General features: G+C 44.4%; 1 long non-coding RNA gene and 1 other non-coding gene across 2 annotated transcripts; one reads left to right on the top strand and one right to left on the bottom strand.

Annotated features, from left to right (window-relative positions):
* Window positions 1-5,330: 5,330 nt before the first annotated feature.
* Window positions 5,331-5,402, top strand: trnae-uuc (transfer RNA glutamic acid (anticodon UUC)). Its single transcript has one exon. It is a non-coding gene; the product is annotated as a tRNA-Glu (tRNA).
* Window positions 5,403-13,069: 7,667 nt separating this feature from the next.
* LOC137348951 (uncharacterized) lies at window positions 13,070-19,520 on the bottom strand. The gene is made up of 2 exons (XR_010969149.1): window positions 18,934-19,520; window positions 13,070-13,809 (listed from the first exon to the last, which is right to left on the bottom strand). It is a non-coding gene; the product is annotated as an uncharacterized lncRNA (long non-coding RNA).
* Between the last annotated feature and the right edge of the window lie 4,808 nt (window positions 19,521-24,328).

Consider the following 24,328-nt stretch of genomic DNA (forward strand, 5'->3'; position numbering starts at 1 on the left):
TTTCCTGCCACAGGGCAATTTTTGTATCCACCTTGCTGCATTTCCCTGGATCCCATGGGATTTTATTTTTTTAACCAGTTTGTCATGTGGGACCTTGTCAAAAGCCTTGCTAAAATCCATGTAGACCACATCAACTGCACTACCCTCATCTATCTTCCTTGTTACCTCTTCAAAAAATTCGGTCAAGTTGGTCAAACAAGATCTCCCCTTAACAAATCCATGCAGATTAGTGTGCCTCTCTAAGTGACAGTTTATCCTGTCTCTCAGAATAGGTTCCAATAATTAGCCCACTACTGAGGTTAGATTGACTGGCCTGTAATTATTCAGTTTATCCTTCGCTCCCCTTTTAAACAGAGGTACAACGTTAGCAGTTCTCCAATCCTCCTTTACCACACCTGTATCCAGCGAGGACTGGAAAATAATGGTCAGACCTTCTGCTATTTCCTCTCTTGCTTCCTTTATGAATTTTGACCCAGTGAGGATGAAGGAATGGCAATATATGTCCAAGTCAGGATGGTGAGTGTCTTGGAGGGGAACTTGGAGCTGATGGTTTCCCATGTACCCACTTTCCTTGTCTTTCTCACTGGTGGAAGTTACGGGTTTGGGAGGTTCTGTCTAAGTACTGGATGAGTTGCAGTCGTATGAAGTCCCTCTTCTTCACTCTTATCCCCCCTCACTCTCTCCCCTCTCATAGAGTCTTTTGTAGGCCCAGGCCGGGTGGCAGGTCCCCTTCCCCGAGGACACTAGTGAACTAGTTGGGTTTTTACGACATTCCAGCAGCTTTCATGGTCACTTGTCCCTCGTGCCGGCCCCACAAATTACCAGATTCATCCAGCTCAATTTCACACCCTGTCTTTGTGTTTATGTGGAATCTCTCTCACTCCCTTTGTTCTGTTTTAAATCAATTTCATAGGGTATTAGAAGGGAAAGATTTGTAGCCAGGAAACTCAAATATCACACCAGGATCTGACAGAGTTGACCAAATTGTCATAACCTGAATATCATTGTTTTTTGAATGTGGAAGCAAAAAGCACCATTCACAGCGGGGAGAAACTGTACACGTGTTCTGTGATTGGACGAAGCTTCAACCATTCATGTCACCTGCTGTAACACAAGTGCAGTCACACCAGGGAGAAATGGTGTAAATGTGGGGACTGTGGGAAGGGATTCGATTTACCCATATGAGCTGGAAACTCATTGACGCAGCCACACAGGGGAGAGATTGTTCACCTGCTCCATGTGTGGGAAGGGATTCACTGATACAGCCAACTTGCTGACACACCAACGAGTTCACACCAAGGACAGGCCATTCACCTGCATTGTCGATGGGAAGGGATTCACTCCGTCATCCCACCTGCTGACACACCAGTGAATGCACACTAAGTTTGAGACCATCCAATCAGCTGCCTCTGTTGCTTCCCTCCCTTCTACTGGTTCACCAAACTGCCTCTAAAGTTTAATAAAAGCAAAATACTGTGGATGCTGGAAATCTGAAATAAAAACAAGAAATGCTGGAACCACTCAGCAGGTCTGGCAGCATCTGTGAAAAGAGAAGCAGAGTTAACGTTTCGGGTCAGTGACCCTTCTTCGGAACTGACAAATATTAGAAAAGTCACAGGTTATAAGTAGGTGAGGTGGGGGTGGGGCAAGAGATAACAAAAGAGGTCGAGATTGGACCAGGCCACATTGCTGACCAAAAGGTCATGGAGCAAAGGCAAACAATATGTTAATGGTGTGTTGAAAGACAAAGCATTAGTACAGATTAGGTGTTCATACACCGAAGCCTCTAAAGTTTCCCTTTGCCCAAGACCTGAACTCACATCTTTCTCTAGTTTCTCTGCTATCTCCCCTCTTTCCATCTCTGAGTTCACCTTGTCCATGAGCCCCACCTCCTGCTCCCTGGACCCTAGTCCCACTAAACTGCTGAACATACAACATCTGCATGGCCACTGATATTGTTAATGGTTGTCTCTCTCTTCAAGTACTGTCCCTCTCTCTAAATCTGCTATCATCACCCCATCCTCAAAAGAACAACCCTTGACCCCACCATTCTTGCAAACTAAAGCCCCATCTCCAACCTCCGTTTCCTCTCCAAAGTCCTTGAAGGTTTTGCGGTCTCCCAAATCCATTCCCATTTCTCCAGAAATTCCATGTTTCAATACCTCCAGTCAGATTTCCGGCCCGTACCACAATCCCAAAACGACTCCGATCAAAGTCACAAATGACTCCTATGTGACTTGGACAAAGGTAAACTATCCCTCCTTATCCTTCTCGACCTGTCTGCAGCCTTTGATGTGATTGACCACACCATCCAACTCCAACACCTTTCCAGTGTTGTCCAGCTGGGTGTGACTTCACTGTCCTGGTTCCTTTCTTATCTACTAATCATAGACAGAGTATCATCTGCAATGACCTCTTCCCACTCCCACACCGTTACCTCTAGTATCGCACAAGGATCTATCCGTGGATCTCTCTTATTTCACATCAACATGCCCCTTGGTGACATCATCTGTCAAACACATCATCAGTTTCCATATATACACTAATGACACCCAGCTTTACCTCACCACCAACTCTCACCTCCTTCGCTTTTGCTGAATTATCAGACTATTTGCCTGATAGTCAGTGGTGCATGAGCATAAATTTCCTTTAATTAAATATTTGGATGACTGAAGCTATTGTTTTCACTCCCTAGTGACCAACTCCATTCCTCTCCCTGGTAACTGTCTGAGACTAAACCAGACTTTTTACAAATTTGGTGTCATATTTGATTCCGAGATGAGCTTCCAACCACTTTGCCATCACTAAGACTGCCTATTTCCACCTCTGTACCATTGCCCAACTCTGCCCCTGCCTCAACTCATCTGCTGCTGAAAACCTCACCTGTGCCTTTGTTACCTCTACACTTGACTATTCCAATGTACTCCTGACCATCCTCCCACATTCTATCCTCTGTAAACTCGAGGTCATCCAAAGTTTTGCTGCTGCGTCCTAAAACACACCAAATCCTGTTCACCTACCGTCCCTGTGCTCGCTGACCTACATTGGCTCCCGGTCAAACAACAGGTTCTCAGCCTTATTTTCAATCACTGCAGGGCCTCACCTCTCCCTGTCTCTGTAATCTCGTCCAGCCCCACAACTCTTGAGATGTCTGCTCTCTTCCAATCTGGACTCTTTTGCATCCTCTATTTTGTTTGCTCCATCATTGGTGGCCGTGCTTTCAGCTGCTTAGTCCCTAAGCTCGGGAGTTCCCTCCCTAAACCTCTCTGCCTCTGTCCCTCTTTCTTCTCTTTTAAGATGCTCCTTAGAATTTACTTTTTTTGACTATGCTTTGATCATCTGCCCAAATTTCCCTTTGTGTGGCTCATTGTCAAATTTTGTTTGATATTTCTCCTTGGGATCTTTTACTAAGGTAGAAGCACTACATGAAAGCAAGTTGTTGTTGCATATGATTAGCAACAGCATTAACAGCAGAATTCAACCCCTGCAGTCACTTGTGAACTCACTGGTGTCTCAGCAGGGTGGATGACTGACTGAATCCCTTCCCACACACGAAGCAGGTGAACGACCCCCTCCCCAGTGTGACTGTGTCGATGTGTTTGGAGTTCTGATTTATAACTGAATTCTTTTCCACAGTCCCCACATTTCCACGGTTTCCCGCTTGGTAAGTGACCAGATTTCACTGAAATTTGGTGCAAAAAGTAAAGAATTGTATTTATATAGTACATTTCATGACCATCAGACGTCTCAAAGTGCTTTACAGCCAGTGAAGTGCTTTTGAAGTGTAGTCACTATTGTAATGTAGGAAGCATGGCAGGCAATTTACGCACAGCAAGCTCCCACAAACAGCAATGTGATAATGGCCAGATAATCTGCTTTTGTGATGTTGATTAAGGAATAAATATTGTCCAAAACACTAGGGATAACACCCCTGCTCTTCTTTAGAATAGTCCCATTAGATCTTTTACATCCGCCGAAGGAGGCAGACAGGCTTCAGTTTAACATCTCATCTGAAAGCCAGCACCTTCAGTAGTGCAGCATTCCCTCAATACTGCACTGCCAGCCTTGATTTTTGTGCTCAAGCCTGGAGTGAGACTTAAGCCCAGAAGTTTATGACTCAGAGGTGAGACTGCTACCAACTGAGCCAAAGTGACACAAGCTGGGGCGCTGCCGAAGAAGGGTCACTGACCCGAAACGTTAACTCTGCTTCTCTTTCCACAGATGCTGTCAGACCTGCTGAGTGATTCCAGCATTTCTTGTTTTTGTTTCAGATTTCCAGCATCCGCAGTATTTTGCTTTTATACAGTATCCGAGGCTTTATTAGGAGGGGATCAGAGTACAAGAGCAAGGACGTTATGTTGAACTTGTATAAGACACTAGTTCGGCCTCAGCTGGAGTATTGCGTCGAGTTCTGTGCGCCGCACTTAAGGAAAGTTGTGAAGGCATTGGAGAGAGTACAGAAAACAATGGTTCCAGAATGAGGAACTTCAGTTACGCAGATAGATTGGGGCTATTTTCTTTGAAAGCTGAGAGGTGATTTGATAGAGGTATTGAAGATCATGAGGAGGGGCTCTGGGCAGAATAGATCGGGTGGCACAGTGGCGTAGTGGTTAGCACTGCAGCCTCACAGCTCCAGCGACCTAGATTCAATTCTGGGTACTGCCTCTGTGGAGTTTGCAAGTTCTCCCTGTGTCTGTGTGGGTTTTCTCTGGGTGCTCCTTCTTTCAATGACCCTTCTGACGTTAACTCTGCTTCTCTTTCCACCGATGTTGCCAGAGCTGCTGAGTGGTTCTAGCATTTCTTGTTTTGATTTCCAGCATCCGCAGTATTTTGCTTTTATTTCTCTCTTTATAAACCCCGCCCCTCCAGGGGTTTAGGAACCAACTCACTCCCACCAGCGACCTTTCACCTGTCAGCTCACAATACCCGGGTGATTGACGGGCGCTCCAGGCCAATAGAAAGAGGAGGCGAAGCTAGAGACCCAATGGGGAACCAACCTAGTCCATGCCGCCAGCCACGCCCCGCGCTCACTCCGATTGGTTGGAGCGTCCTCCTGTCCCGCCCCTCCTCTGACTATTGGTCCAGAGTGGTCGTCAATCACCCGGGCTTGCGGTGTAAGCTGAGCATGCGCAGCCGGCTGTTTTGGGGGGGGGTGGGGGGGATTGGGGCAGAGCGCATTTCCAGCAGGTGGGCTAATAAAAGCAAGATGTATTTTGAAAGGAAGATTGAGGACAGGCAAAATAAACTAAACGGTACAATTTTAAATGGACTGCAGGATCAGGCAGACCTGGAGATGTATGTATACACATCTCTGACTAGCTGCATGTAAATCCCTGGTGGTCTAGTGGTTAGGATTCGGCGCTTTCACCGCCGCGGCCCGGGTTCGATTCCCGGTCAGGGAAATGTGTTTTATGCAATGAGGGAAACTTGAATTTCTCTTTCGGAGAGCCGATGCTGACACAATGGGCCGAGTGTGGCCTTGCTTCTGCTCTGTAACAATTCCCTCATTCTGCAAAGTGATAAAGCTGTTTAAAAAGCAGACACAAGGAGAACAAAAGTTAAACCTTTATAAATCACGGGTTAAATCTCAGCTAGAGTAATGGGCACCAGGCTTTGGCAAGGACATCAAGGCCAGGGAGATGGTGTAGAGGAGATTTACTAGAATGATACCAGCGATGAGGGGTTTCAGTTCTCCTGAGAGCAGAGAAGGTTATTGGGAGATTTAATAGAGGTGTTCAAAATTCTGAGGTTTAATAGAGTAGAGAGGGGCAGAACAGTCGGTCACCAGAGCACAAAGATGTAAATTCATTTTTCAAAATTGGCAGGGGTGGGTTGGGGGTAGGAGAAATGATTTGAGGCAATGAGTTGTTCTGATTTGGAATGCACTGCCTGAAAGGGCAGAGGAATCAGACTCAATAATAACTTTCAAAAGAGAACTAGATAAAAAGAAATTCAAAGTGGAACTTTCCAAGGCTCTGGGGAAAGCCAGGAGGAATGGGACTAGTTGGATTGCTGTTTCAGAGAACCAGCACAGGCAGAATGGACTGAACAACCTCCTTCTGTGCTGTACAATTCTGTCAAATAGTGAGAATCAGGGAGTGTCTGTATAAGAGAGAATGGACAGTGATCAGGGAGAGACCATCCCTATAACTGGGAGATATTACAATAGACAGGGAGGACCACAGTTTTGGAGAAGGGGGAGAAAGCACATACACCCAGCCAGAGTCAGCATCTTCAGGGGAGGATAGAAAAGTTGTCTGACAGGTAAAATGTTAGAGATGGTGCGATGGGTTTGGATTTCAGCATAGGAAAGAGGGAGAGAGTGTGGGATGGGGATTTACAGCTTTAGGAAATGAGAGAGGAAAGAACGTTCCATAAAAATAGAATTCCCTGTTCTGAATTTCTATCCTGTACTTACAGTGCTGACTTTTGTAAACTCCTTTTGCAGGGGATTAGAAAGGGAAGATTTTCAGATGGGAAACTCAAACCAAAGATCACGTCAAGAGCTAACAGGGTCACTCGATTCATCAGGACCTGAATATCACCAGCCTTTGAATGTGGAAGGAGAAATGTTTGTTTGTCTCTTCTGTCCGTGGGAAAAGATTTCAAACATCAATGTGACTGGAAAAGCACCGAGACACACACACCCGAGTGAGAGTGTTCCAGTGAACTGACTGTGGAAAGAGTTTTATCCAGTTACACAGCCTGAGAAATCTTGCCCCCATTCACAGTGGGGAGAAACTGTACACATGTTCTGTGTGCTGACGAGGTTTGAACAGGTCATACTGTGGAAATGAGCAGAAAGACATGGCACTATGCTTAATGGGAAATTTAGCCAAGTTAGGAATAGTAGCTTTGCTGAGCTTTGATAGTATGATTTTAAAGTGGCAGAAACCACAATGAAATAGTTAAAAGTAAAGGCTGAGAGTGTGAGATTGTAAAGACTAGCCGACACCAGTAATTACAAGGACATCTGTTCTTTTATGGCCTGATTGTGTGGCTCCCTGTGGTTTGGAACAAATGGACTCCTGTGAATCAAATGCTGTCCATCCCTGTGTGAGTGAGAATAAGGAATGAAGGGCCCCTCTTATCTTCGTATACGACCACTGCTTGATGTAACTGCAGACTGCATGAAGCACTCAGGAATGCAAACTTGATAAGATAGCAGGATGCGCCGCAATTACCTGTCACAAGGTAGAGACAGAACTCATGATGGATTTAGGGAGTGAGACTAGAATGTTTGTTGCTGACTTCTCTCCTTTCTGCTAAATTATCTTGCTTGTCTGCTTTCTTTTATCTTACTGGTGCAAAACAATATTATGTTAGTAACAAGTAGGTATTAAGAAAGGAGTGTATTGTTAACCTCAATAACAGATGTACTGCATGTTATCTCGTGGTTGAAGTTGAATTGTACTGCACTGATTGGTTAAACAAGGAGGTGTAGCATGAATCTTAATGTATAAACAGTAGTATCTGTATCACGAACAGACACTTACTCTGGTGGATCCGACAGACTCTGGTGGAGTCAGTGCCGCTGTATCAGAGTAAGTCCGCCGGCGACTGCGCAAATAAAGTAATTGATTTTACCTACACATCTGACTCGGTATATTTACTGAACCAGACTGAGGGCAAAAAGAACTCAGATTGTCAATACAACTTGGAGAGTCACTAGGACGCCTGCACCACAGAGAAACAGTGGAAATGTGGGGCCTGTGAGAAGGGATTCATTTCTCCATCCCAGCTGGAAGCTCATCACTGCAGTTACACTGGGGAGAGGCCGTTCACCTGCTCCGTGTGTGGGAAGGGATTCACTGTGTCCTCCAGCATTCAGTTAGACCAGCGAGTTCACATTAACGAATGGCCTTTTAAATGTTCAGACTGTGGGAACCACTTTAAAATCTCACCAGATCTAATTAAACCCCAGCTTGTTCACACTGACGAGAGAGCATTCAGTTGCTCTCACTGTGAGAAGAGCTTCAGACAATCAACTTGCCTGATTGAACACCAGTGAGTTCAGACTGCAGAGAGACCACTTACCTGCTCCATGTGTGGGAAAAGATTCACTCGATCATCTCACTTACTGATTCACCAGCGAGTTCACATGTGACTGCCTGGGTTGGATTCTGCTGTTAATCACATCCTTTGTTTCTGCAGATGTTAATAACCCCTCTAACTGGGCTGGAGTTTAATATTCTGGATCTCTGTCAAATGAAATAGTTTTAGTGGAAATGCAGTGTGTCCTGTTCTATATTTCTCCAGGATAAGAGGAGACAAGTTGACGTCGTGTTAGTGACTGATCCATTTTTGGGTCTTTTCTCCTTTCAAACTCTAGATTATTTCAGTTGACATACCTTTGGGTACTCTTATAGACAAGTCCCAGCTCCCCATACTTTCCAGCGTGCCTCTCCTAGCCTTGGGATCCAGGGAAAGTATCAATATCACAACTTGGAACACTAAACACAAAACCCAGTCTGTTAATCACTTTCAGCTACTGGACTTAGTGTGTGTCCCACTGCATCTCTCTCACCTTTGATGTGTGAATAGAGCATCACACTTGCAAACTTGGTTTAAATTTAAATCCACTATATATTTAACTGGAGCCTGCAGGCTGATGAGACTCTGTTAAGCTGCCAGTGTGCTGCTGGACTGCTCTGTATTTTACCTGTAATGGAAAATAACTGAACTTTGTCCCAGTGTAACCTTTACTGTTATGAAAGGTGCGTATAAATTAATGAGCCTCACATCCTTGCTCATGTCTGCTGCAATTGTGTAGAAAGTGGATGTGTAAAGAGATGTTTTTTTGCGTTGAGATGTGAAACAAGGAAACAGTATCTGTGTCTAATAGTGACACAGACTTGTGCTCACAGTCAAAGCAATGCACAGATATCCTTGTGGTTATGGTTTGATCAGGGTCAGATCACAAATGAAGTGAGCAGGTTAAATATAAATATCACCAGTGTAGCTGCAGCTTGTTCGATCAGATCTGGGGAGAGGAGAGCTCTGAATCCACTGTATTATCTCTGTTCTCCGGATCGGGTAACTATACTCTGTCTGTATTATTGCAGTGCTGTTAATAAAGTCAGTAAAAGACAATCTGTTGATGTGAGCTTGATTATCTGGTGTCTGGAACCACAAGATTCAATATGTAGAGTCAACAAGATAACACATCACAGTCCATTTTTTATCTTCTTTCATGGGATGTGGGTGTTGCTGGCAGGCCAGCATTTGTTGCCCATCCCTGAATGCCCTTGAACTGAGTGACTTGCTAGACCATTTCAGAGGGCAGTTAAGAGTCAATCACGTTGTGGCCTTCTTGCCAATTTCAGGATTCAATTTAATCCAACAAGTGTGACTTGTCTGTCATTACAACAAACCAGTAAGGGTACAGGCATACTTTGGATATAAGTGTAGTAGATTTACCAAGTAGTTTACATTCAGTGCAAAGAAATAATGCTTAACCAAGACAATAGTCACAGTGTGATCCTCAGAACCTCGGCAGCTGCCCTCTGAGTGACTGTGGCTCGGTCTCTTTCTCTTGCTGTGTTCTGTTGACTGATGATTCACTTCTTTCTTTCTCCGGGTTTTTCGTGCTGCTTCTCATGTTCAATATCTATTCTTTTATATCCCTTTTCTCCTTTGAGCCTACGTGGCAACTGATATAACAAGCAGAGTGGATAAAGGGGAACCGGTAGATGTAGTGTATTTGGATTTTCAGAAGGCATTTGATAAGGTGTCACATAAAAGGTTATTGCACAAAATAAAAGCTCAGGGTATTGGGGGTAATGTGTTGGCATGGATTGAGGACTGGCTAACACACAGAAGGCAGAGAGTCGGGATCAATGTGTCTTTTTCAGGTTGGAAAGCCGTAACTAGTGGGGTGCCACAAGGATTGGTCCTAGGGCCTCAACTATTTACTATCTATATTAATGACTTGGAGGAAGGGACAGAGTGTGGTGCATCCAGATTTGCTGACAATACAAAAATAGGTGGGAAGGCATGTTGTGATGAGGACACAAAGGCTCTGCAAAGGGATATAGATAGGTTAAGTGAGTGGGCAAAAACTTGGCAGATGGAGTTCAATGTGGGAAAGTGTGAGGTAATCCACTTTGACAGGAAGAATATAAAGGCAGATTATTATTTAGATGGAGAAAGACTACAAAATATTGCAGTACAGAGGGATCTGGGTGTTCTTGTACATGAAACACAAAAAGTTAGCATGCAGGTGCAGCAAGTAATTAAGAAGGCAAATGGAAGTTTGGCCTTTATTGCTAGGGGGTTAGAGTTTAAAAATAGGGAAGTCTTGTTACAACTGTACAGGGTGTTGGTGAGGCCACACCTGGAGTACTGCGTATAGTTTTGGTCCCTGTCTTTAAGGAAGGATATACTAGCATTGGAGACTGTGTAAATAAAGCGCGATTGGAGAGCTGCAGTCGGGGAATTTTCCATTCGAGAATCTTAAATTCCGATTGACTCCATGTAACCCATGTGGTTAACCAATAGTACACAGCCTTCTTTGACTGGTCGCCCAGGCGTCCCTCCTTTCCGTCAAAGTCAAATAAGTGGAATGTAACAGCTGTATTACAAATAATGAATTATATTCTGTAGCAGATTAAAAAGCAGGACCTCAAAAGGTTGTAATCTCTGGATTACTCCCTGTGCCACCCGAACCGGAAAGGGACCAACATCCTTGCTGGGAGGTTTGCTAGTGCTGTTGGGGGTGGTGGGGGGGGGGGGGGGGGGCGGTTAAACTAATTTGGCAGGGGGATGGGATACAGAGTGGAGGTACAGTAGGGGGTGAGGCACAGCCAAATATAGAAGAGAAACTGAGTCAGTCTGGAAGGCAGAGCAAATATAGACCTGTTAAGTTACAAGTGAAAAATGCAAGGCTGGATTGCATATACTTCAATACTAATAAGGCAGATGAATTGAGGGTATTGATCAGCACATGGGATTATGATATTATTGCTATCACAGAGACATGGCTGAGGGAGGGGCAGGACTAGAAACTCAATATTCCAGGGTATAGAATCTTCAAGCGTGATAGGGGAGGGGATAAAAGAGGAGGTGGTATTGCACTGTTGATCAAGGAGTCAATTACTGCAGTGAGGAGGGATGATATCTTAGAAGGTTCCTCAAATGAGGCCATATGGGTAGAACTACAAAAGGGGGGCAATCACTTGGCTGGGCATGTGCTACAGACCTCCAAATAGTCAGGGAAAGATAGAGGAACAGATATGTAGGCAAATCTCAGGAGAGGTGTAAAAATAATAGGTAATAATAGTAGGGGATTTCAACTTGCCTAATATCAACTGGGATAGTCTTAGTGCAAAAGGCTGAAAGGGGGTGGAATTCTTAAAATGCATACAAGACAACTTTTTGAGCCAGTACGTAGAAAGTCCCACAAGAGAAGGGGCGGTACTGGACCTAATCCTAAGGAATGAAGCTGGACAAATGGTAGCAGTATCAGTGGGGGAGCATTTCAGGGATGGTGACCATGACTCTAAGATTTAAGATAGTTATGGAAAAGGACAAAGACGGGCCAGAAATAAAAGGTACTGAATTGGGGGAAGGCCGATTTCAATTTGATAAAACAGGATCTGGCCAAACTGGACGGCGCAGTGGTTAGCACCGCAGCCTCACAGCTCCAGCGACCCAGGTTCAGCTCTGGGTACTGCCTGTGCGGAGTTTGCAAGTTCTCCCAGTGACCGCCTGGGTTTCCGCCGGGTGCTCCGGTTTCCTCCCGCAGCCAAAGACTTGCAGGGTTGATAGGTAAATTGGCTATTGCAAATTGCCCCTAGTGTAGGTAGGTGGTAGGAGAATTGTGGGGATGTGGTAAGGAATATGGGATTAATGTAGGATTAGTATAAATGGGTGGTTGTTGGTCGGCACAAACTCGGTGGGCCGAAGGGCCTGTTTCAGTGCTGTATCTCTCTATGACAGTTCAGAAAAGGTTCACTTGGCTGATTCCTGGGATGAAGGGGTTGTCTTATCAAGAATGGCTAACCAGGTTAGGCCTATATTCATTGGAGTTTAGAAGAATGAGAGGTGATCTTATTGAAACATATAAGACTTTAAGGGGGCTTGACAGGGTAGACGTTGAGAATGTTTCCAATGGTGGTGGAATCTCGAACTAGGGGTAATAGTTACAGAATAAGGGGTCACACATTTAAAACTGAGATGTGAAGGAATTTCTTCTCTCAGAGGGTGGTGAATCTCTGGAATTCTCTACCTCTGAGAGTTGTGGAGGCTAGATCACTAAATGTATTTAAGGAGGAGGTAGATAGATTTTTGAAATCTCGGGCAGTCGAGGGTTACGCTGAGCAGGCCTGAAAGAGGAGTTGAGGCCTCGGACAGATCAGCCATGATCTTATTGAATCGGGGCAGGCTTGAGGGGCTGAATGGCCTACTCCTGCTCCTATTTCTTATGTTCTTATGATAATCGCCTGGGCTATCTCACTCATTCTGTTTAATCATCATTTTTAAAAACTTTAACATTAAATTTATGCTTAATTTTCTGGTATCACTTTGTCCCATTTTCTTGCAACTTAGTTCTTCCTTATCTAGAAACTTTATACAAACAGTTGTTACACGAATTACAGCAATGTCTTTAATTCTAGTGATAATAGATGTTAGAAGCTTTAAACTTTCTGTTTTAATTGTAACTTAACTAATGTTCTGTTTTTCATTATCTTTTAGTTTCAAACATACCACTACGTTCTTTTCATATTTAACTCAAGGTTTCTTTTTCGCTGCTCCGCCACTTTTTTTCACATAACCTTGGCTTGCTTCTCAGCCTCAAAGCATGTTTAACTGAGCTTACACATATTATAGTTACTTTAACAATTTTTAAAGCAATATTACTTATCATAATCACTTCGAATTAAGCTTATACTTTTTAAGACACTACACCAAGCAGCGATCTATCTTACAAAATTGCCCTGGTCTGTAGTCACATGTAGGCCAGACCAGGCAAGGACAGAGTAATTTCTTTCCCTCAGGGACATTAGTGAACCAGATGGGTTTTTGTAACAATCAATGATAGTTTCATAACACCATTACTGAGACTAGCTTTCAATTCCAGATTTTTTAATTAATTGAATTTAAATTCCACCAGCTGCCATGGTAGGGTTTGAATCCATACCCCCAGGGTATTAGCCAGTGACATACCACCATCTCCTCAACACTGCAGCTCACTGCGCACAGGAGAATGTCTGTTCTTTAACACCTCGAGGGGACAGAACAGAAAACGATCCCAAATGGAAGAAACCCTCCAATCATTTGTAAATATCGTTCAAATGCTGACAAGTTCCAACTGTCAGTTTCCATTACACTGAAGTTCTCTTTCTTAAATGTTGCTGAGGCTGCGTTCATCCCGTTCCATTTCCGGGAGCCGCACCACACATGCTCCGCGTCGATCGGCATCCTCTGGGGGCGGGGCCTTCTGGCGCCTGCGCATTTCCGCCCTTCTGATGGAGATACACAGTGTTCAACCCCGCAGAGCATTCTGGATAGCGCTGTCCGCCACTCTTTCACAACGGCCCGCATAGAGGAAAGCTCTTTGTTAGAATAATTGCATTAGATACCTACCAGTGAGTGTTGAACTGAACCCAGCCAGAGACAGCATCTTCAGTGGTAAAGGAGCCTTCTGTCCTGTGCCCAGGAGCTCTGAACCATGGAAGTGTGAGACTGGGACACATTTCTTACAGGACTCAGGATCAATCTTTCTTTCTTTTGGGCCTCCTTATCTCGAGAGACAACGGATACGCGCCTGGAGGTGGTCAGTGGTTTGTGAAGCAGCGCCTGGAGTGGCTATATGGGGACATTGCTGTCAGTGAAAAGAAATCTCTAATGGACAGAGTTACTTAACAAAAGCAGAAGAATATGTTACACTGACTATTCAGTGATTGACAGTAAATCAGTATTTATGGAATTTATGGATACTGAGTATTAATTACAGCAGGGACCAGAGGTTATAAATTGGTGAGACGAATAGTAATTCCGTTGATAGCTAACAAGTTCACAGCTTTGAACAGCCCATCTAGCAAATGCCTTAAGTCTACTTGTGATTACCAACATTCAGAGCTTACACGGCCTCATCTCAAGTTACAGAACTGACTTTCTCCTGTCAATATCGTGCTGCAGAATTGTCTTGTGATCTGTTTACTTGTTCATCTTTTGTTCAATACAATTGTGACTTGGACTTAAATTTAAAATAATGTCGGCAGAAATGATTGTCTATTCACACATGAATGAGAGATGCTATGGGGCACACGCCAAGTCCGGAGACCAAAGCAGGAGACCATTCAGTCCATCATGTCTGTGCTGGCTCTCTGAAGGAGTAATTAACCTCGTGCCAATCCCCGGCCTTCTCGCTGTAGCACTGCACATTCTTCTTTTTCCGATTATAATCCAGTTCTCTCTTAAATGCCTCGATTGAACCTGCCTCCACCACACTCTCAGGCAGTTCATTCCAGATCCTAATGACCTGCTGCATGTAAAAGCTTTTCCTCGTGTCACCATTGCATCTTTTCCAATTACCTTAAATCTGTGCCCTCTGGTTCGCGATCCTTCCAACAATGGGAACAGTTTCTCCCTATCTACTCTGTCTAGACCTCACACGATTATGAACGCGTCTGTCAAATCTCATTTCAACCCTGTCCAGTCCATGGAAAAGTCCCAATTTCTCCAAACTGTCTATGTAACTGAAGTTCCTGATCCCTAGAACCATTCTCTTGCACCCTCTCTTATGCTTTCACTTCCTTCCTAAAGTGTGGTGCCTGGTACCCCAGTTGAGGCTGATCCAGGGTTTTATACAAGTTTAACATAACTTCTTTGCTTTTGTACTCTGTGCCTCTGTTGATAAAGCCGAGGATGCTGTATGCTTTATTAACCGTTCTCTCAACTTGTCCTGCTACCTTCAATGATTTATGCACACATACACCCTTAATCACATAGACTTGAGATATTTGATAGACAAGCTATTAGCATGTCAAATATTGAAGAAATTACTCAAATTATTCTCACCAATTTATAACCTCAGACTCCGGTCCCTGCTATAATTAATACTCAGCTTCCAATGGTGCTGATTTACGGTGAATCACCGAATAGCCTGTGTAACCTTTGTTCCTTGCTTTGTGAAATAGCTCTCCCCCTTAGTGCTCAACTGCTGGATAATGATTATATTTATATAGCTTTTCTTGGTGCAGCTTCATGTTAAAATACTACATAGAAAATTCTAAGAGTAAACATATATAAGAAGGCTGGTTAGAGACCAAAATGTGGGTATGATTCTTAAGGAATATTTTGCATCTGTTTGCACAAAAGCGAGGGATGAAGCAGACATTTTAGTTAAAGAGGAGACGTGTGAAATATTGAATGGGATAAACACAGTGAGGGAGGAAATATTAAGCTGTTTAGTAGCCTTGAAAGTGGATAAATCACCAGGCCCAGATGAAATGTATCCCAGTTCACTAAGAGAAGGAAGGGAGTAGCTAGCATAGGCTCTGACCATCATTTTCATTCTCCTCCGGCTGCAGATGTGGTGCTAGGGGACTGCTAACGTTGTACAATTGCTTAAAAAGGGAAACGGGTGAGACCGAGAAAATACAGGCCAGTCAGTAATGGGAAATTATTGAAAAATATTTCGTAAAAGTTGTGATTGAACTTTTATTTTCCTGTTTATTGCGAGAACTCTGACAGCAGTAGAAACAATTCCTAATGTCCGAGGGATTTCAGTTTGGTCTATTTTTATTTATTAATTCATTCTCTCGATGTCCCCATTATCCTAACCACTGGATCACAACTACTCAGTCTCAGTCTGTTTCAATGTTGCTCAGTGAGAATTTCAATCATCATCCGCTTTGCAGCATACGGGCACTGAGTCACTAAATAGTCTCCACTGAAGACAATACAGAAAGATGCCATCTCCTCTTGTATCTATTTATCCTGATATTTTCATCCGTAATATTTGAATATGAAACAACATAAATAATAGGAATACAGGCCGAGATGGTAAAAATGTGTTCACCCCTTGGGGGACTGAAAGACATAGAGACACATAGAGCAAAAGACAAAGACACATAGACCAAGAGTGATGGAGGGCTAATGAGAGACAGAATGAGAGAGAAAGCGAGTCGCCCACTTGGCTCATTTTTCTTCCATTTGTGACCGCAAGTTTCATGAAGTCTTGCAGCGAAATGGAAATGAGAAACCCCTGTAGCGGTGGGAAGGCGGAGGATTTTTTTTTTCCCCACACAACTGACGATTTGCTTGTCAAACACCCCGTTAAAATTCGAAATAACCACTCCCCCTTTCGCTTGCTCAAAGACTGTTACATTTCTACCCTTTACCAGTTCTGATGAACTGTCACAGACCTGAAATGGAAACTGTTTTTGTTTCCACTGATGCTGCCAGACCTGTTGAGTATTTCTAGCACTTTGTTTCAATTATAGTCCCATTCCTTTACGCTTTTGCCACAGTATTGGCAAATTTCCTCTTTTTTGAAAGTTATTATTGAGTCTGCTTCCTTCGCCCTTTCAGGCAGTGCAGTCCAGATCAGAACTCACTGGCTAAATTCATTTCTCCGCCCCCATGCACTCCCCCACCCCTGGCGTTTTTGGCCAATTATTTTAAATCTGTGTCCTCTGGTTACTGACCGTCCTGCCAGAGGAAACAGTTTCTCTCTCTCTACTCTATGAAAACCCCTCAGAATTTTGAACACCTCTATTAAATCTCCCATTAACCTTCTCTGCTCTCAGAACAATCCCAGCTTCTCCACAGAACTGAAACCCCTCATCCTGGGTATCATTCTAGTACCCTTTGTACCCTCACCAAGGCCTTGATGTCCTTTCCAAAGATTGGTGCCCGGAACTGGACACAATACTCTACCTGAGATCTAACTAGTGGTTTATAAAGATTTACCATAACCTCCTTACCTTTGTTCTCTCTGCTTCTATTTATAAAGCCAAGGATCAGGTCTGCATTTTAAACAATAATACAAAAGCAAAATACTGCAGATGCTGGAAATCGGAAATAAAAACAAGAAATACTGGAAATACTCAGCAGGTCTGGCAGCATCTGTGGAGGGAGAAGCAGAGTTAACATTTCAGGTCAGTGACCCTTCATCAGAACTGGCAAAGGTTAGAAATGTAATCGGTTTTAAGCAAATAAAGCAGGGGTGGGGCAAGAGATAACAAAAGTAAAGATGTTGATAGGACAGGGTCACAGAGAATAACTGACCAGAAGGTCATGCAGCGAAGGCAAACGGTATGTTAACAGTGTATTGAAAGATAAAGTGTTAGTGCAGAGAGGGTGTTAATGGACAGAAACATTACAGCCCTGGCCCAAAGCACAAACATGAAATAAAAACAGCAGGCAGGCACATGGTAAGAAAAATGAATGATGAAACAAATGAAAACAAAATAAAAAGAAAAAAAAACAAAATAAAAAAGGGGGCCCGCCATGCTCTGAAATTATTGAACTCAATGTTCAGTCCGGCAGGCTGTAGCGTGCCTAATCGGTAAGTGAGATGCTGTTCCTCAAGCTTGCGTTGATGTTCACTGGAACACTGCAGCAATCCCAGAACAGATGGCTGGGTATGAGAGCAGGGGGGAGTGTTGAAATGGCAAGCAACCAGAAGCTCGGGGTCAGGCTTTCGGACTGAGCAGAGGTGTTCCGCAAAGTGGTCACCCACTCCGTGTTTGGTCTCCCCAATGTAGAGGAGACCACATTGTGAGCAGCGAATACAGTATACTACATTGAAAGAAGTACAAGTAAATCGCTGCCTCACCAGAAAGGAGTGTTTGGGACCTTGGATTGTGAGGAGAGAGGAGGTAAAAGTGGAGGTATTACACCTCCTGCAATTGCAGGCTAAGGGGACAAGGTGTTGGGGGTAATGGAGGAATGGACCAGGGTGTCACGGAGGGAATGATCTCTGCGAAATGCTTACAGGGGAGGGGAAGTGGTGGCATCACGCTGGACGTGGCGGAAATGGCGGAGAATGATCCCTTGGATGTGGAGGCTGGTGGGGTGGAAAGTGAGGACAAGGGGGAACCCTGTTGCGGTTCTGGGCGGGAGAGGAAGGGGTGAGGGTAGAGGTGCAGGAAATGGGCCGGACACAAAGAACAAAGATAATTACAGCACAGGAACAGTCCCTTCGGCCCTTCAAGCCTGCGCCGATCCAGATCCTCTCTCTAAACATGTCGCCTATTTTCTAAGGTTCTGTATCTCTTTTCTTCCTACCCATTCATGTATCTGTCTAGATACATCTTAAAAGGCGCCATCGTGCCCGCATCTACCACCTCCGCTGGCAACGCGTTCCAGGCACCCACCACCCTCTGCGTAAAGAACTTTCCACGCATATCCCCCCTAAACTTTTCCCCTTTCACTTTGAACTCGTGTCCTCTAGTAATTGAATCCCCCACAGTTGAGAACCCTGTCAACCACAGTGGGGGGAATCCTCGGTTGAGAAAAAAGGAAGACTTATCAGAAGCGCTGTCGTGGAAAGTAGCATCGTCAGAACAGATGCGTCGGAGACGGAGAATGGAATGGAGTCCTTACAGGAAGCAGGGTGTGAAGAAGTGTAGTCGAGGTAGCTGTGGGAGTTGGTGGGCTTATAATGAATATTAATAGACAGTCTATCCCCAGAGATGGAGACAGAGAAGTCGAGGAAGGGAAGTCAAGTGTCGGAGATGGACCATGTAAAGGTGAGAGAAGGGCGGAAATGGGAAGCAAATTTGATGGGCCGAATAGCCTCCTGCACTGTAACGATTCTGTGAACTAGCTACCTAAGCAACTGTGCAGCTGACACCAGCAGGCAGCTTGTTTACCATTGACTAAGACTGAAAGGAACTACAATTTAATGTTAAAGTCAAGTTAAATGGAAACTTGACCAGATTTTGGAAACAGCTCAACCCTTGAAATGTCCACACTTACCAAATTCTGAATTAAACACACTGTCACATAGCACTCAGCCGTGGTTCTGTTACATTAATCCAGAGGTTGAGAGTTCGACTCCAGCCATGGCAGTTTGAGAATTGAAAGTCAATATCTGGGTAATAAATACCAGCTTTACCAGTGATGCCCACATCCCAAGAATGAATTAGTAAAAACTTGCAGCCAGTCCTTTCCTCAAAGGGACTGGTGGAAAATCTGAAGCCCACTCACTGGAGACACCAAAACCCATCCAAGCTCAGTCATTATCAACCAGGTTTTCTCACACCCATTGCCTCCGCCTCAAAGGCTGTGACATTAAAATCCCCGTGTTTCAGTGTTTTGGGTGGCCCCAGTCAGAGTGGTGTCCTCCCCAGGAGAGAGGCCAGCCCGGGGCCTGCCGGCTGCCGCCTCCCACTCGAGCCCCAGGCTCTCTCCGCGGCCTTGCTCCTGGCCGCTCACCTGCTGCTGCTGCTGCTCAGCTCGAGGGCCCACCTGTGCCAGCACGCGCCATTACCAAGCCCCGCCCCCGCAGCCATGGCAACGCCGGCGACCGTTAAACCGTTTCCCGTTCAAACTTCTCGAAGCGGAAAAAATAACCCGCGCGCCCCCGACAACCGCATGCGCAGCAGCTCCGCCCGGGGAGAAACGTCAAACCCCGCCCCCGTCGCCGCCATCTTTGTTTGGGGCAAATCTGCACGAACGCGATTAAACCAGGCGAAATGAAGCAGCGCAGCCCCGTAGAAAGATGGACGCCATCCCAAAAAGGACATTTCACATTATTACTTGTTCCATTGAAGAAAAGTATTTATCTTTTGCAAGCTGGTGTGGATTTTATTTTCAGTTCTTCTTGGGCGAAATGTTATGCAGGTATATTTTAATTTTATTGTTGATTTACTTGTACCCATTCGTCTCTCTTTACAAAGATGTCTGAAATCTCTGAACCTGCCTTTGGGGTTTTCAATGGCGGGTTGGTTGACATCCTTCCATCTACAGAAAGATGAAGGACTCGCAGCAAACAATACATTTAAGTGAGGTGTCTTCTCTTGGTTCACCTTTGCTGATGCTGTGAAGGCCAGTATTTAAGAGGCAGATTCTGCCACAAGTGCTGCAGGTGAAGCTGCCGAGTGACTCTGAGAGTTGTTGTTTTTGACATTGGCGCCTGTTGTGAAGCTGCTGCAGTAACTGGTCATCGTGGTCATAGAGTCGTACAGCATAGAAACAGGCCCACCGCGTCCATGCCGACCATAATGTCTATCTATACTAATCCCACCTGCCTGCATTAATTCCATATCCCTCTATGCCTTGCTCATTCAAGTACCTGTCCAGATGCCTCTTAAATGTCACTACTGTTCCTGCCTCCACCACCTCCTCAGGCAGCTCATTCCAGATACCCACTATTCTTTGTGTGAAAAATTTACCCCTTTGATCCCCTTTAAACCTCCTCCCTTTCACCTTAAATCTATGCCCTCTAGTTTTGGTCATCGCTTCCATGGGAAACAGACTCTGGCTATCTACGCCTCTCATCATTTTATATACCTCTATCACGTCCCCTCGCAGCCTCCTTCGCTCCGGGGAAAACAGACCCAGCTTATCCAATCTCTCTTTACAACTCAAGCCCTCCAAACCAGGCAACATCCTTGTGAATCTTTTCTGCACCCTCTCTAGCTTAATCACATCTTTCCTGTAGTGCGGCGACCAGAACTGTACACAGTACTCCAAATGCGGCCTAACCAACGTTATGTACAACTCTAACATGACGTCCCAACTCTTGTACTCAATGCCTTGGCTGATGAAGGCAAGCATGTCATACGCCTTCTTCACCACCCTGTCTACCTGTGTTGCCACTTTCAGGGAACAATGTACTTACACCCCAAGGTCTCTCTGCTCAACAACACGCCCCACGGCCCTGCCATTCACTGTATATGTCCTGCCCTAGTTTAACTTCCCAAAATGCATCACTTCGCACTTGTCTGGGTTAAATTCCATTTGCCAATCCCTTACCCACTTTCCCAGTTGGTCTATATCCTGTTGTAACCTCAGACAACCTTCTTCACTGTCCACTATACCACCAATTTTGGTGTCATCTGCAAACGTACTAATCATGCCCCCTACATTCACATCTAAGTCATTAATATATATGACAAACAACAGAGGGCCCAGCACCGATCCCTGCGGCACACCACCGGTCACCAGCCTCCAATCTGAATAACAACCCTCCACTACCACCTCCTAGCTAGCCTCCTAGCACCAAGCCAATTTTGTATCCAATTGGCTCGCTCAACCTGGATCCCATCTTCTGGACCAGCCGACCATGCGGGACCTTTTTAAAGGCCTTGCTAACGTCCATGTAGACAACGTCCATCGCCCTGCTCTCGTCACTCCTCTTGGTCACCTCCTCGAAAAACTCAATCAAATTTGTGAGACATGATTTCCCACACACAAAACCATGCTGACTATCCCTAATCAGACCATGCCTTTCCAAGTGCATAGAAATCCTGTCTCTCAGAATCCTTTCCAATAACTTTCCCACCACTGATGTAAGGCTCACCGGCCTGTAGTTCCCTGGCTTATCCCTGCTGCCCTTCTTAAATAAAGGCACAACATTAGCTAACCTCTAGTCTTCCGGTACCTCACCCGTGGCTAACGATGATACGAAAATCTCTGCCAGGGCCCCAGCCATCTCCTCCCTTGCTTCCCATAGCATCCTAGGATACACCTGGTCAGGCTCTGGGGATTTATCCACCTTAATGCGCTTCAACACCTCCTTTGTAATGTTGATATGCTCCAGGATATCGCTGTTCCCTCCCTTGAACTCACTAGCTTCCATGACTGTCATGGTAAATACAGACGAGAAGTATTCATTTAAGACTTCGCCCATTTCCCGTGTCTCCACACATAGATTACCACACTGATCCTTAATGGAACGTACTCTCTCCCTAGCTACCCTTTTACTCTTAATATACTTATAGAATCTTTTAGGTTTCTCCTTTATCTTATCTGCCAGGGAAATCTCATGGCCCCTTTTTGCCCTCCTAATTTCCTTCTTAAGTGTACTCCTACATCCCCTATACTCCTCGACACCAGTCCACAGGACGTGTCGCCATTTCCCTCTTTCGTCAGCTAGTGACTCCCAGGTGCGATAGTTGACATTTGTCCTTCATGTCATACTTGCAAACAACTTTAAAACGGAGTTTTAGACGCCCACTGGTGATCTGGTCCCAGCCACCTCACCATACAGAAGGTCCTTGATCATGCGACCATCTTCCATGCTGCTGACGTGTCTGATCATTCCCCACAGATGTGAATGTGCCTTATTCACACTACAGGAGCCCCGCGGGCAGGCACAGTGCTGGACTGTATCTGGGGCTTGCACAGTGTCACTTTGATCAAAGCTGAGAGTGTGCTGGAGTCACTTTCACAGCGGCTGAGAGCAGGTACAGACACCAACATGTTGCAGCCACGGACATGGGCAATTAAGCCATATATAAAGTCTATTGCCAATTTAATGCCATCAAAAAACAGTCCTATTTAAAGCACATTTCTCCCTATAAATAAAGTAGCTAAGCATACAAACATCAGTGGAGAGCAGCACAACTGTATTAGCTTGCTCGCAAGCAAAATATTATGCAATGCCAATGCGAATTATTTTTGTTGACAGAATAGAGCTAGCTGCATCATGTCACAGGGTGGCAGATGGACCTTACTGGATGATCTCTGTGGATTCACACTATGTCAGGAGTGCAGATGCATCCAATTAACCAAGATACTCAAGGAGAGGATTGTTATTGTGGTTATTGAGGTAAGGCAGTAGAAAAATTAGCAATAGGAAGATGTATCATTTCTCACCATTGTTGTCACAAGACAATTTAACTCATTGTGGTCTCTGTGCAACATTTCCACCTGCTTGTAATATGTATCTGAAGACAGCCAACAAAAGGGCAGTGATCTCCAAATCAGGAGAATTTTCTCGGATAAAGCAGATTGTACTTCAGAAGAGTCATGTAAAACAGAAAAGCAGAGTGGGACATGAAGGGACAGAGAGATTAACGTTAGGAGGCCAAGGCTAGTTTATTCATCCTGACAGGCTTTGAAACCAGGTTCTGGATTCTAAAATAGAGAAGCAACAGAATCTCTCATGGACAAAATATCATTTGCTCACCAAATCTAGTGACAAAATTAGATAAACACAATTACAAATAAAGAGCACCCTTCAGTTTCTCCAATAAAGCGATTCTCTTAAATTCACATATATCTGTATCTCAGTCTATCACTGTCGATTCATATGCAGCTCTGACAAGATAATTAACAAAAAACTTTTCTGCAAGAAGTTGAGCGGTTGTTACTGCATGTATTATTCAGTTACAAAATGTTTAGTCACTATTTGTAAGATTGTACTCCAGACTCACCAATTTTTGTCCAAGCCAAATCTCTTACCTGCTAGCAAAGGTGCACTTTTAAATGTAATGCAATTATATGATACAGACAACTTTCAAATGACATTGGCTACTCAGGTTATCTGCCCTCAAACTGGATAGTAAATGAAGCACATTGCAGACTCTGAGCTTTGACATACTTGTACAACTTGCTGCAGCAAAAAAACATCAGTTCATTGACTGTTTCCAACTTGGTCACTGAAACATAATAAATTTTTATTTTATGTTCCCAGTTTTTAAACCTGCAAATGCAAAATAGATTTTGTTAAGGAACCATAGCCAGTCCATCATAGATTAAGGTCTATTAAAGCTCCCTGATACATGGTATTTACTAACTATTGTATATGGGTCAGCAGCATCTGTTATTGCCAATATCACTCAGCCCCATTACACTGTATTTATGAGGAACTTACAGTGCTGACTTCTGGAGAGTCCTTGGATTTTCTTGCCTGTTTTCCCCACAATAAGAGTTCTGGAACAATGCAATTCCAAACGAATAGCAGCGGAGTTGCGACATTTATATAGAAGTAGAAGTTTAGCCATGTTCAACATGTCACTGAGCTTGTGTCCCAGGTGAAAGTAATGCGCGCCAGAGCGTCGAAATCGAGACATTCCCTAAGTGACTTTTGCCATTTTAAAATGAGTTTACATAACACAAGCCTTTAAATTTGTCTTTTAAAATAACCTAGCTGGTTAAAGGCTTGAAGCAAGAGTGTCCAACCTATTTGTGTGGGAGCCGTATTACAATTTTTGCCTTGCATTGGGAGCCTGTGAGACAATTTCAGAAAGATAAAGCCATTAAAAATTTATCTTACTATTAATCAAAACACCAACAAATGTGCATTTTTGTCAAGAAGCTTTAAGTGAGTAGACTAATTTATTGAGTTACGCTCTCTGAACTATGCTGGACACTGATGTAGTGAGATACCTGGCATTTGTTTGGCTTGCAGAAGTAGTCAATG

Source organism: Heterodontus francisci, chromosome 34, assembly GCF_036365525.1.
Source record: "Heterodontus francisci isolate sHetFra1 chromosome 34, sHetFra1.hap1, whole genome shotgun sequence".
Lineage (NCBI taxonomy): Eukaryota > Metazoa > Chordata > Chondrichthyes > Heterodontiformes > Heterodontidae > Heterodontus > Heterodontus francisci.